The sequence below is a fragment of the Rutidosis leptorrhynchoides genome, chromosome 9, assembly GCF_046630445.1.
Source record: "Rutidosis leptorrhynchoides isolate AG116_Rl617_1_P2 chromosome 9, CSIRO_AGI_Rlap_v1, whole genome shotgun sequence".
NCBI lineage: Eukaryota > Viridiplantae > Streptophyta > Magnoliopsida > Asterales > Asteraceae > Rutidosis > Rutidosis leptorrhynchoides.
Genome location: NC_092341.1, coordinates 8,023,685 through 8,036,860, shown reverse-complemented (window position 1 = coordinate 8,036,860; position 13,176 = coordinate 8,023,685).

Sequence of the window (13,176 nt, the reverse complement as noted above, 5' to 3'; positions counted from 1 at the left end):
ATATTCTTGTTCTAATGGTAAATCAAATGAGATTAATAGCACATTAACTCATTAAATCCGTGATTATATCTGAAGAAAATATATGTATATGTGTTTTCATAAAGATTGTAATTAAAAATTCTTTTGTACAAACTGTTAATGATGAAAATATTTTAACGGGTAGGTAATACCCGAGGAATAATTAGATTTCATATTAATAAGTTACATTGTACATTCTTCGAAGCTGATTCAACAGTCATTTACTATCCTATTTACAACCACCGATATACGTATCCGTTCATCAAAGAACAACTATTTTAATCCAATTTCAATTTCATATTCGGATTTTGACCAATCAGCATCCAAATCAAGATTTGACAAGTGGCATAATGAAGAAAACATTTGACGAAATAAAATTTGTTAGAAACAAACAAATTAACTATGAGAAATTTTGTTAAGAATCCACGCTAACAAAATCCTAGCTAACAGTGGACTAATCAACTGAGGACTACCAACAGTAGACAATTAAAATGAATTAAAATATTGATTATAACATATGAAGCTAAACAATTCTTCAAGTTTGCCAATTGATTTCGTCTTAAACATCATTTGTATCTTCACGATTACATTATGCGTTCAAAATTCTTGAAAACACCTCAATCGAGAGGATGAACCAACCGCACTTCATTTACGGGAGAAAAGATTGATGCATATAGTTATGCACCTGAAAAATTCTCGGAACCTGTATAAATGTTTAACACGTATCTGTGCTAGCTTCTTTGGAATTGTTATTTTCGAAAATAACAACGAAATTCTTTTCAAATTAGCCGATTTTGTGACAGCTCCAGCAAGTTAACTTTGACTTTTCGTTCGAAACAACCTTATTATAACTTTGATTTATATGGGTGCTCTTTTATGATTATCGGGGAACCTTTTATATTTCACCATATTACCATCAGCGTTTAATCATCTAAAAACAAAATTTTCTTGAAACCACCTCGGATTAATAACCGATGATTCAGATATCATAGCATTAAATGCAGAGGAAACAGAAAAATGGTAGGTGGTCTAAAACGACCAAAAGTTGATGATAAAGAAAGGAGTGTTAGGAACGCTCGATAGAAAATGGGGTATTGAAAAACAGATTGAGCTACCCATGAAGGAGACCAAGGACAAATACAAGGACAAAACCCTATATTCAAAGGATTCAAGTAATTATGGATCCGTTGAAATCTTTATAGAATATCTTGCTCCGAAGTCATGTTAAAATCTTGCGGAAAAATCTTTCTCCACCAACCATCGAACTTAGAAATTCCAAAATATCATCATCAATATCTTCGATATTTTTGATGATATTTTCATAAATATTCTCGTCCGAAATTATATACCTCTTCGTGCTTCCTGTGTATCATTATATTGGAAACATTCAATAGAAAATTTAGTACCGAAAAGCAGATTATGTGAAACTATGAAGAAAGTTGTGGACAAATCATAAAGAAAAGGTTTGACTTCAAAGAATCCAAATGATTCTGTTTCTGATGAAATCTTTAGCGAATACCTTGCTTCCAAATCTAAACCCTTACGGATAAATCTTCTTCATCATCCATCGATATTAGAAATTCCAAGATATCATCGTATCTTTCATTATAAATATCCTCCATATTTCTGAAGATATTTTCGTAACTAATCATATCTGAAATCATTAATCTCTTCGTGCTATCAGTGTTACATCATATAGAAACTGTTAGTTTCTATATTCTGTAAACTTTTGAGTTTAAAACACGAATGTTTTGAAGTAGTGTTGGGAACTGATGCATGAGTTAGTATAATATAATGACACTTGATCAACGTGATTATATTACAGTAAGTCATGCTGAGTTTCTAAATGGAACATGATGATTCACAGATTATAACGTCATTATGTGTCATGTTACATGACTCTTACATCTTATCTGATATATAAACATATCAAGAAAATATTTTTCTTGATAGTTCTATCTTTTCCGTGATATTCTGGTAACTTGACAAGTCAAGATCATACCATTACAATTTCCTTCTTAAATACATTAACTATGATCATTCCGAAATTCATATCTATGAATTCTGGACCGTTGCTCGCTTTACTAGAGGTCGAGAGGATAATAACAAGGCAAAGAGATCCAAAATATAAGAGGAAATATAAAGCCCAATGACAACACCAAAATTACAAACCGTGGATATCAGTACGTATGGCAATATAAAGACACGGGAGGATTATAAATACAATAATCCCTAGAGCATAGTAGAAATAAACAGATTCTTCCGGTGGGAGTAGGAAAAGAAGAACGATCATTGCGATAGTCAGAATAAGAAAAAAGATTAGAACCGGATTAAGCATTATTATAATCTTTTGGATATATGAACTGAGAAAGAAGGTATAGAAGTGGTGGAAACTAATGGAACGAAAAAGGTAAATTTATAATGAAAATATCAGACAGTGTAATCGAGGCAGATCTCCGCATTTAATTATAGAGATCTTAATTCCCTTATTCGCCGAAGAATCTAATCTTTTAAATTTCAAATTTTTTTTTTTAAATCCCTTGAATTCCGGAATTCAACCAAGGCCACGTCATAAGTTAAAACGAAACTTCATTTATTCATTTCACTCTTTTGTGATAGCTTCATTCGCGCTCTTCGATTAATCGAATTATTTTATCTGTATTATTCAATAATGATAAAAACTCTATTTATCAGCTCATATTCGTCAGGAAAACATATTTATTGTTAGCCATGACGACCTCACTCAAATTTCGGGACGAAATTTCTTTAACGGGTAGGTACTGTGATGACCCGGGAATTTTTGACCAAATTTAACCTTGAATCTTATATGGTTTCGACACGATAAGCAAAGTCTGTAATGTTGAGTCTTAAAACTTTTGAACTATTTACATGGCTTCAGTTAACCTTTGACTACTCCCGACGATTCGCGAACAATTGTGTGAATGTAAATAGGAAAATATATATATATATATATATATATATATATATATATATATATATATATAATACAATTATTAGATATAAAATAACTAAAGATATAATTATTATATTAATATTGATGTTATTACTTTCGTTATTATCATTAATATTAATATCGATATTATATATATATATATATATATATATATATATATATATATATATATATATATGAAAATTTGATACATGTAATTAATAAGGATATGGTTATTATTAGTAATAGCATTATTATTCTAATTAGTGGTAGAAATATGAATTTTGTTATTATTAAGATTATTAATATTATATTTTTTTTAATACTCATTATCATAAAAATTATTATTAATATTATAAAATTACCATTAATAATATTATTTTTTTATTATTATTATCATTGTTGTTAATATTATCATTTATTAATATTTTTATTGTTATTAGTATCATTAATATTAATATATTTATTAATGTTAAATACATAATTCATATAAAAGAAAGAAAAGAGATAGGATTCTGTTGAAGGTTATTTTCAACCTGTTGGAAATTGGTACTACTGTCCCTTGATTGTGCTGAATGACAAAAACGAGATTGAATACCAACAAATGCAGTTTAGGGTCACTATCTTTTTATTTTATTTTATTTTTTTCCTCTTGAATTATTCTTCTGCGTACATATTCCTGTTAACCCAAAAATCCTTATAAAGCAAACGATTTATTCTTGTTATTGGAAGATCATTCGGTTACTCGCCAACAAAATCAACTATAATTACTTTCAGCCTCAAATTATAGTGGAAGTATTATATTATAGCTCGATATCTCGGTCACTTCAATTTTTTTTGCAAAATATCGAATTCAACTCAATCTTCAAAATCCAAAAATGCAGATGTGTTAGGATGCTTATAGCTAAACTATCTGCAAGATTTCAAGTTCCAATTTTTGATATCAAATTCGAATTTGGAGGTCAAAGTTTAATTTCAAAAAGTCAAACAATTTGTTCTTCGCAAAATTCGAATTCCAGTTAAAGTTTTTGGATCAATGGATGATTTGAAAAGTTTCTAAGAAGGATTTAAAACCTATTTCATGAAGAAATTATTGTCAAAAAACGTATAGAATTCAAAATCAATTTTTTTTTCTTTTAAAACCGCGAACAGCAACAGCAGTTTGTTAATATATATATATATATATATATATATATATATATATATATATATATATATATATATATATATATATATTTTTTATTAGTGATTTATTTAATCACCCAATAGATCGTGTTCTGTTTCTCAAAAAGCCTAATTAAAACTGGTTAATAGTGTTGGAATGGGATAGGGTTCTGATCGATTGAAATGGTGAAGGAAGAAGAAGAAACCGAAAACAAGATTAAATGAAATTAGTTTATGTGTTATATCAGAAAAGCAAAGTCAGTCGAGTGGCTGGGGGTGTTATCGGGTGTGCGAGAGGTCTCGGGTTCGAGACCAGGCGTGGGCTGTTTTCTATTTTTTTTGGGATTCATTATATTTGAGGTAGTTTTCTAAACTTGTTATTTTTATTTTTAATATTATTATTATTATTATTAATTATATTATTGTTATTATGTTAAGTATTATTATCATTAATATAAATAAATATTACTAATGTTATTATCTTTAATATTAAAATTAGTATCACTAAAAATTATTATTATTATTAATAAGTATGACTATTATTATTATGATTTGAAATACCAATTGAGGTTATAGAAGCTTTAGTTATCCGTTCACAAATTAAACATAAAGATCTTGATTAGGATTAACATAAGTTTCGATATTAATATTACCACTAGTAATGAAATTGCTATAATAATAATTATTATTAAGTATTATGTAAAAATTATTATTTTCATTATTATTATTAATAAACTGTTCATTTCAATAAGAATTATTGTTATTAACATTATTATAAGATTTATCATTAATATTATATTTAATAAAATCATTAATATCTATATCATTATTATTAACACTTGTATTATCATTATCTTTATTTTAATCACTAATAGTATTATTTTAGTATCATTATAATTACTATTTTAACAAACAAATTAATTATATACATATAAAATATATCAACTAATATATACATATGTATTTTATCATATAGAAACTCTAATATATATTATTATTATTAACAAGTTATAATGAAAGATAAACACTAGTTAAATAAAATATGTAAATTAAATATATCTACATCTATATAACAAACAAATTAACAAGCATATTATTAATAATAATATATATCTATTCGATTCCAATTATGTGTGTTAATATATATACAAATAATATAGGTTCGTGAATTCGAGGCCAACCCTACATTGTTCAGTTGTTTAATGTCGTTATATGTATTTTTACTACAAAATACATTAGGTGAGTTTCATTATTCCCTTTTTAAATGCTTTTGCAATATATATTTTTGGGACTGAGAATACATGCGCTGCTTTTATAACTGTTTTACGAAATAGACACAAGTAAATGAAACTACATTCTATGGTTGGATTATTAAACCGAATATGCCCCTATATAGTCTGGTAATCTAAGAATTAGGGAACAGACACCCTAATTGACGCGAATCCTAAATATAGATCTATCGGGCCCAACAAGCCCCATCCAAAGTACAGGATTCTTTAGTACTTCGAAATTTATATCATGTCTGAAGGAGGATCCCGGAATGATGGGGATATTCTTATATGCATATTGTTAATGTCGGTTACCAGGTGTTCAATCCATATGAATGATATTTTTGTCTCTATGCATGGGACGTATGTTTATGAGAAATGGAAATATGAAATCTTGTGGTCTATTAAAATTATGAAATGATTATTTATGATAAACTAATGAACTCACCAACCTTTTGGTTGACACTTGAAAGCATGTTTATTCTCAGGTACGAAAGAAATCTTCCGCTGTGCATTTGCTCATTTTAAAGATATTACTTGGAGTCATTCATAGCATATTTCAAAAGACGTTGCATTCGAGTCGTTGAGTTCATCAAGATTATTATTAAGTCATTGATAGTCTGATATATTATGAAATGTGATGCATGTCTGTCTACTTTAGATGTTTGTCTTTCAAAAACGAATGCAATGTTTGTAAAATGTATCATATAGAGGTCAAGTACCCCGCGATGTAATCAACTGTTGTGAATCGTTTATAATCGATATGGACTTCGTCCGGATGGATTAGGACGAGTCATTTCAGTTGGTATCAGAGCGGTGGTCTTAGCGAACCATGTCTGCATTAGTGTGTCTAACTGATAAGTCGTTAGGATGCATTAGTGAGTCTGGACTTCGACCGTGTCTGCATGTCAAAAGTTTTGCTTATCATTTTTGTCGGAAATCATCTGCTTATCATCCTTAGGAAATTACATGTTCATTATTCTTAGTCTAGACACGTTTTACTGCATTGACTGCATGAATAAGTGTATAGACAAAATTCATATCTTAGCGTATCTGACAATTCATATTTTAGTGTATCTGACAAATTCATATCTTAGTGTATCTGACAATTCATATTTTAGCGTATCTGTTACTGTAGACCTTGCCTGATATCTCTCGTAAATTTCTCCTTAATTTAAGGGATCCTGGTACTATATATATCTATATAAATTATGCATTGAGAATACCATCCAACTATCAATTACTGTCACTAAACTCTTCATATCAAAAATCTTTCCTGAGATCGCGTAAGATGACCTCTAAGAATCGATCAAGTTCCTCTGACTCCGAAGACAGCGTGACAGGAGCACATCAATCAATCAACTATCGTGAATACTGGAGAAAATGGGGGTGGGTTCGTGACATACTCACCCTATGGAGAAGGGAAGAAGGTACTCCATATCATGAACCGAATCTACCACCTAACCTTGGAGTACTCGACCCGCTCACCGGCGAACCTGTTCGCAACATCGTTTATACCCTTTTTGCCAGAATTTTTCGTCTTGAGACTACCATTAACGGAACTAGAGAAGATATCCGATCTCTACCTCACACTGATAACCAACCAGGGTTAGTAGAAGAAGTTAAAGAACTCCGAGCTCGGGTGTTAACTTTAGAGAGCACGGTACACAATTTGCAAGCACCAGCAGTATCACCAACACCAGTAACATCACCAACCTTAGTATCAACAGCATTAGTACCACCAACAACAACATCCGCATCACCAGCTTCGACATCTCATGCTGTACCTCGAGTATAATCATCGTTCTACGTATCGTTCTATCTATTTTATTTTCGTTCGACATGGCGATTATGTGATCTCTAATGTTTTAGAGATTATATATTCTTGTTCTAATGGTAAATCAAATGAGATTAATAGCACATTAACTCATTAAATCCGTGATTATATCTGAAGAAAATATATGTATATGTGTTTTCATAAAGATTGTAATTAAAAATTCTTTTGTACAAACTGTTAATGATGAAAATATTTTAACGGGTAGGTAATACCCGAGGAATAATTAGATTTCATATTAATAAGTTACATTGTACATTCTTCGAAGCTGATTCAACAGTCATTTACTATCCTATTTACAACCACCGATATACGTATCCGTTCATCAAAGAACAACTATTTTCATCCAATTTCAATTTCATATTCGGATTTTGACCAATCAGCATCAAAATCAAGATTTGACAAGTGGCATAATGAAGAAAACATTTGACGGAATAAAATTTGTTAGAAACAAACAAATTAACTATGAGAAATTTTGTTAAGAATCCACGCTAACAAAATCCTAGCTAACAGTGGACTAATCAAGACATTCTTGGAATGTTCTTCGAATGTCTTACAAACTGATTTCGCCGTAAATAGTTGTGCCGAAGAATTCTGACTGACTCTAGACAAGATTTCATCAATCATGTCTCCGGGTAGGTCTCTTAAAATATTGGGTTGTCTATCCATTTTGTATTTTTATACTGTAAAATAGACAAGAGTTAGATTCATAAAAAAAAATACTTATTAATACAAGCAATTTTTACATATATCATAAAGCATAAGCACACTATATTACATATATTACACCACACGAATACAATTATCTTATTCCGACTAGCTCGTTTCTTATTCTTCGGTTTTGGTTTGTTTTGCCAAGTTTCTAGGGATATATGATGTTCCCCTAATACGGGCTGTCGTTTTCCACAACGGTTTAGAAAAACCTGGTGGTTTAGAGGTTCCCGGGTCATTGTTACAACTTAAGGGCTTCGGAGGTTGACGATACATATAAAGTTCATCGGGGTTGGAATTAGATTTCTCTATTTTTATGCTCTTTCCCTTATTATTTTCTTTTGCCTTTTTAAATTCATTTGGGGTAATTTTTATAACATCATCGGAATTCTCGTCGGAATCCGATTCATCGGAGAATTGGTAATCCTCCATTCCTCCCAAAATTTTTCTTCCTTGGCAGAAACACCATTGACCATAATTAACCTTGGTCGGTTGGTTGAGGATTTTCTTTTACTTAACCGTTTTATTATTTCCCCCACCGGTTCTATTTCCTCCTCCGGTTCCTCCTCTTCCGGTTCTGATTCTTCTTCCGGTTCTGATTCTTCTTCCGGTTCTTCTTCGGGAACTTGTGAATCAGTCCAATATATATTCGACTCTTCGTTATTATTAGGTGAGTCAATGGGATTTGTGCTAGAGGTAGACATCTATTACACAATATCAAACATGTTAAGAGATTAATATATCACATAATATATACATGTTAATAATATATAGTTTCCAACAAAAATGTTAAGCAATCATTTTTAAAGAAAACATGGTCGAAGTCCAGACTCACTAATGCATCCTAACAAACTCGATAAGACACACTAATGCAAATTTCTGATTCTCTAAGACCAACGCTCGGATACCAACTAAAATGTCCCGTTCTTATTGATTAAAAACGTTCCATATTAATTGATTTCGTTGCGAGGTTTTGACCTCTATATGAGACGTTTTTTTTTTCAAAGACTGCATTCATTTTTAAAATAAACCATAACCTTTATTTCATAAATAAAGGTTTAAAAAGCTTTACGTAGATTATCAAATAATGATAATCTAAAATATCCTGTTTACACACGTCCATTACATAATGGTTTACAATACAAATATGTTACATCGAAATCAGTTTCTTGAATGTAGTTTTTACACAATATCATACAAACATGGACTCCAAATCTTGTCCTTATTTTAGTATGCAACAGCGGAAGCTCTTAGTATTCACCTAAGAATAAACATGCTTTAAACGTCAACAAAAATGTTGGTGAGTTATAGGTTTAACCTATATATATCAAATCGTAACAATAGACCACAAGATTTCATATTTCAATACACATCCCATACATAGAGATAAAAATCATTCATATGGTGAACACCTGGCAACCGACATTAACAAGATGCATATTTAAGAATATCCCCATCATTCCGGGACACCCTTCGGATATGATATAAATTTCGAAGTACTAAAGCATCCGGTACTTTGGATGGGGTTTGTTAGGCCCAATAGATCTATCTTTAGGATTCGCGTCAATTAGGGTGTCTGTTCCCTAATTCTTAGATTACCAGACTTAATAAAAAGGGGCATATTCGATTTCGATAATTCAACCATAGAATGTAGTTTCGCGTACTTGTGTCTATTTTATAAATCATTTATAAAACCTGCATGTATTCTCATCCCAAAAATATTAGATTTTAAAAGTGGGACTATAACTCACATTCACAGATTTTTACTTCGTCAGGAAGTAAGACTTGGTCACTGGTTGATTCACAAACGTATAACAATATATACATATATATCAAAGTATGTTCAAAATATAATTACAATACTTTTAATAAATTTTGATGTTTTAAGTTTATTATGTCAGCTGTCCTCGTTAGTAACCTACAACTAGTTGTTCACAGTTAGATGTACAGAAATAAATCGATAAATATTATCTTGAATCAATCCACGACCCAGTGTATACGTATTTCAGTATTGATCACAACTCAAACTATATATATATATTTTGGAATCAACCTCAACCCTGTATAGCTAACTCCAACATTCACATATAGGGTGTCTATGGTTGTTCCGCAATATATATATAGATGGGTCGACATGATAGGTCAAAACATTGTATACGTGTCTATGGTATCTCAAGATTACATAATATACAATATAAGTTGATTAGGTTATGGTTGGAATAGATTTATTACTAACTTTCACGTAGGTAAAATGAGTAGTTTTTATCAATCTTGTTTTACTCGCCATTTTTTCGTTTCTAATCCGTTTTGAGTGATTCCAGTGGCCACGGTTTCGTATTGAACTTAACTTTATGAATCTAAATAGAAAAAGTATAATTTTATAGTTGGGAATACAAGTTACAAGTCATTTTTGAAAGAGGTAGTCATTTCCGTCGAAAGAACGACATCTTGATGACCATTTTGAAAAACATACTTTCACTTTGAGTTTAACCATGATTTTTGGATATAGTTTCATGTTCATAAGAAAAATCATTTTTCCAGAAGTATAGCTTTTAAATCAAAGTTCTTCTTAGCTTTTAATTATCCCAACCAAAACAGCCCCCGGTTTTACTACGACGGCGTATATCCAGTTTTATGGTGTTTATCGTGTTTCCGGTTTTTAAATCATTAAGTTAGCATATCATATAGATATAGAACATGTGTTTATTTGATTTTAAAAGTCTAGTTAGAAGGATTAACTTTATTTTCGAACAAGTTTAGAATTAACTAAACTATGTTCTAGTGATTACAAGTTTATAACGTTGAATAAGACAGCTTTTTATGTATGAATCGAATGATGTTATGAACATCATTACTACCTCAAGTTCCTTGGATAAACCTACCGGAAATGAGAAAAATGGATCTAGCTTCAAAGGATCCTTGGATGGCTTGAAAGTTCTTGAAGCAGAATCATGACACGAAAACAATTTCAAGTAAGATTTCCACTCGAAATAAGATTGTTATAGTTATAGAAATTGAATTAAAGTTTGAATATGATTATTACCTTGTATTAGAAAGATAACCTACTGTAAGTAACAAAGGTTTCTTGATCTTGTATGATTACTTGGAATGGATTTAGAAAACTTGGAGTAAACTTGCAATCTTGGAAGTATTCTTGATTTTATGAAACTAGAACTTTTGGAATTTATGAAGAATACTTAGAACTTGAAGATAGAACTTGAGAGAGATCAACGAGATGAAAAAAATTGAAGAATGAAAGTGTTTGTAGGTGTTTTTGGTCGTTGGTGTATGGATTAGATATAAAGGATATGTAATTTTGTTTTCATGTAAATAAGTCATGAATGATTACTCATATTTTTGTAATTTTATGAGATATTTCATGCTAGTTGCCAAATGATGGTTCCCACATGTGTTAGGTGACTCACATGGACTGCTAAGAGCTAATCATTGGAGTGTATATACCAATAGTACATACATCTAAAAGTTGTGTATTGTACGAGTACGAATACGGGTGCATACGAGTAAAATAGTTGATGAAACTGAACGAGGATGTAATTGTAAGCATTTTTGTTAAGTAGAAGTATTTTGATAAGTGTCTTGAAGTCTTTCAAAAGTGTATGAATACATATTAAAACACTACATGTATATACATTTTAACTGAGTCGTTAAGTCATCGTTAGTCGTTACATGTAAACGTTGTTTTGAAACCTTTAGGTTAACGATCTTGTTGAATGTTGTTAACCCATCGTTTATTATAACAAATAAGATGTTAAATTGTTATATTATCATGATATTATGATATATAATATATCTTAGTATGATATATATACAGTTAATTGTCGTTACAACGATAATCGTTACATATATGTCTCGTTTCGAAATCATTAAGTTAGTAGTCTTATTTTTACATATGTATTTCATTGTTAATACACTTAATAATATATTTACTTATCATTTAACATAATTAACCAAGTGTATCAATATCTTAATATGATTCATATGTACCTAGTAAGACGTTGTTATAACGATAATCGTTATATATATCGTTTTCGAGTTTCTTAAATTAATAGTCTCATTTTTATGTATATAACTCATTGTTAAAATACCTAATGAGATACATACTTATAATAAAATCATGTTAACTATATATATAACCATATATATGTCATCGTATAGTTTTTACAAGTTTTAACGTTCGTGAATCACCGATCAACTTGGGTGGTCAATTGTCTATATGAAACCTATTTTAATTAATCAAGTCTTAACAAGTTTGATTGCTTAACATGTTGGAAACACTTAATCATGTAAATAACAATTTCATTTAATATATATATATATAAACATGGAAAAGTTCGGGTCACTACACACCATGTAAATAAGCATATTCCAAATGGTTTGGAAGTGGTTTTAACTCTAATGTCGGTGGTTCTTCTATCGATGATTTGTATCGATATCTGTCTTCTTCTTTTAGCATTTGAAGTTCTTCTGTGGTTGGTTCATATTCATTAGCCATAAGTGCGGCTAACATTTTAGCTTCATCAATTGGTTCAGTTCCTTCTCCTAAAGAACCTTCTCCTGTTCCTTGTAATTCTGGAAATTCTTCTAAAAATTCTGCATGTGAATCTATAGTTTGAATATAATAACATGTATCATCTGCAGATTGCGGTTGTTGCATGGCTCTTTCCACAGAAAAAGTAACACTCTCGTCCTCTATACTTAGGGTCAGTTTCTTACCGAACACGTCTATTATTGTTTTAGCCGTATTTAAGAATGGTCTTCCTAATATGAGAGGAACTCGAGAATCTTCTTCCATATCCAGAATAACAAAATCTACTGGAAATACTAAAGTACCAACTTTAACTAGCATGTTCTCCATTATCCCTCTAGGATATTTTACTGATCGATCGGCTAGTTGTATGCTTATTCGTGTTGGTTTCAATTCTCCAAGGTCTAGTTTAGCGTATAATGAATACGGCATTAAATTTATACTAGCACCTAAGTCGGCCAATGCTTCTATTGAACTAAGACTACCCAGAAAACATGGAATTGTGAAACTTCCTGGATCTGAGAGTTTTTCTGGTATCTTATTCAACAGTACTGTGGAACAATTAGCATTCATAGTAACAGCCGAGAGTTCTTCCATTTTCTTTCTATTTGTGATTAGATCTTTCAGAAATTTAGCATATCTTGGCATTCCTGAAATCACATCAATGAAAGGAAGATTTACA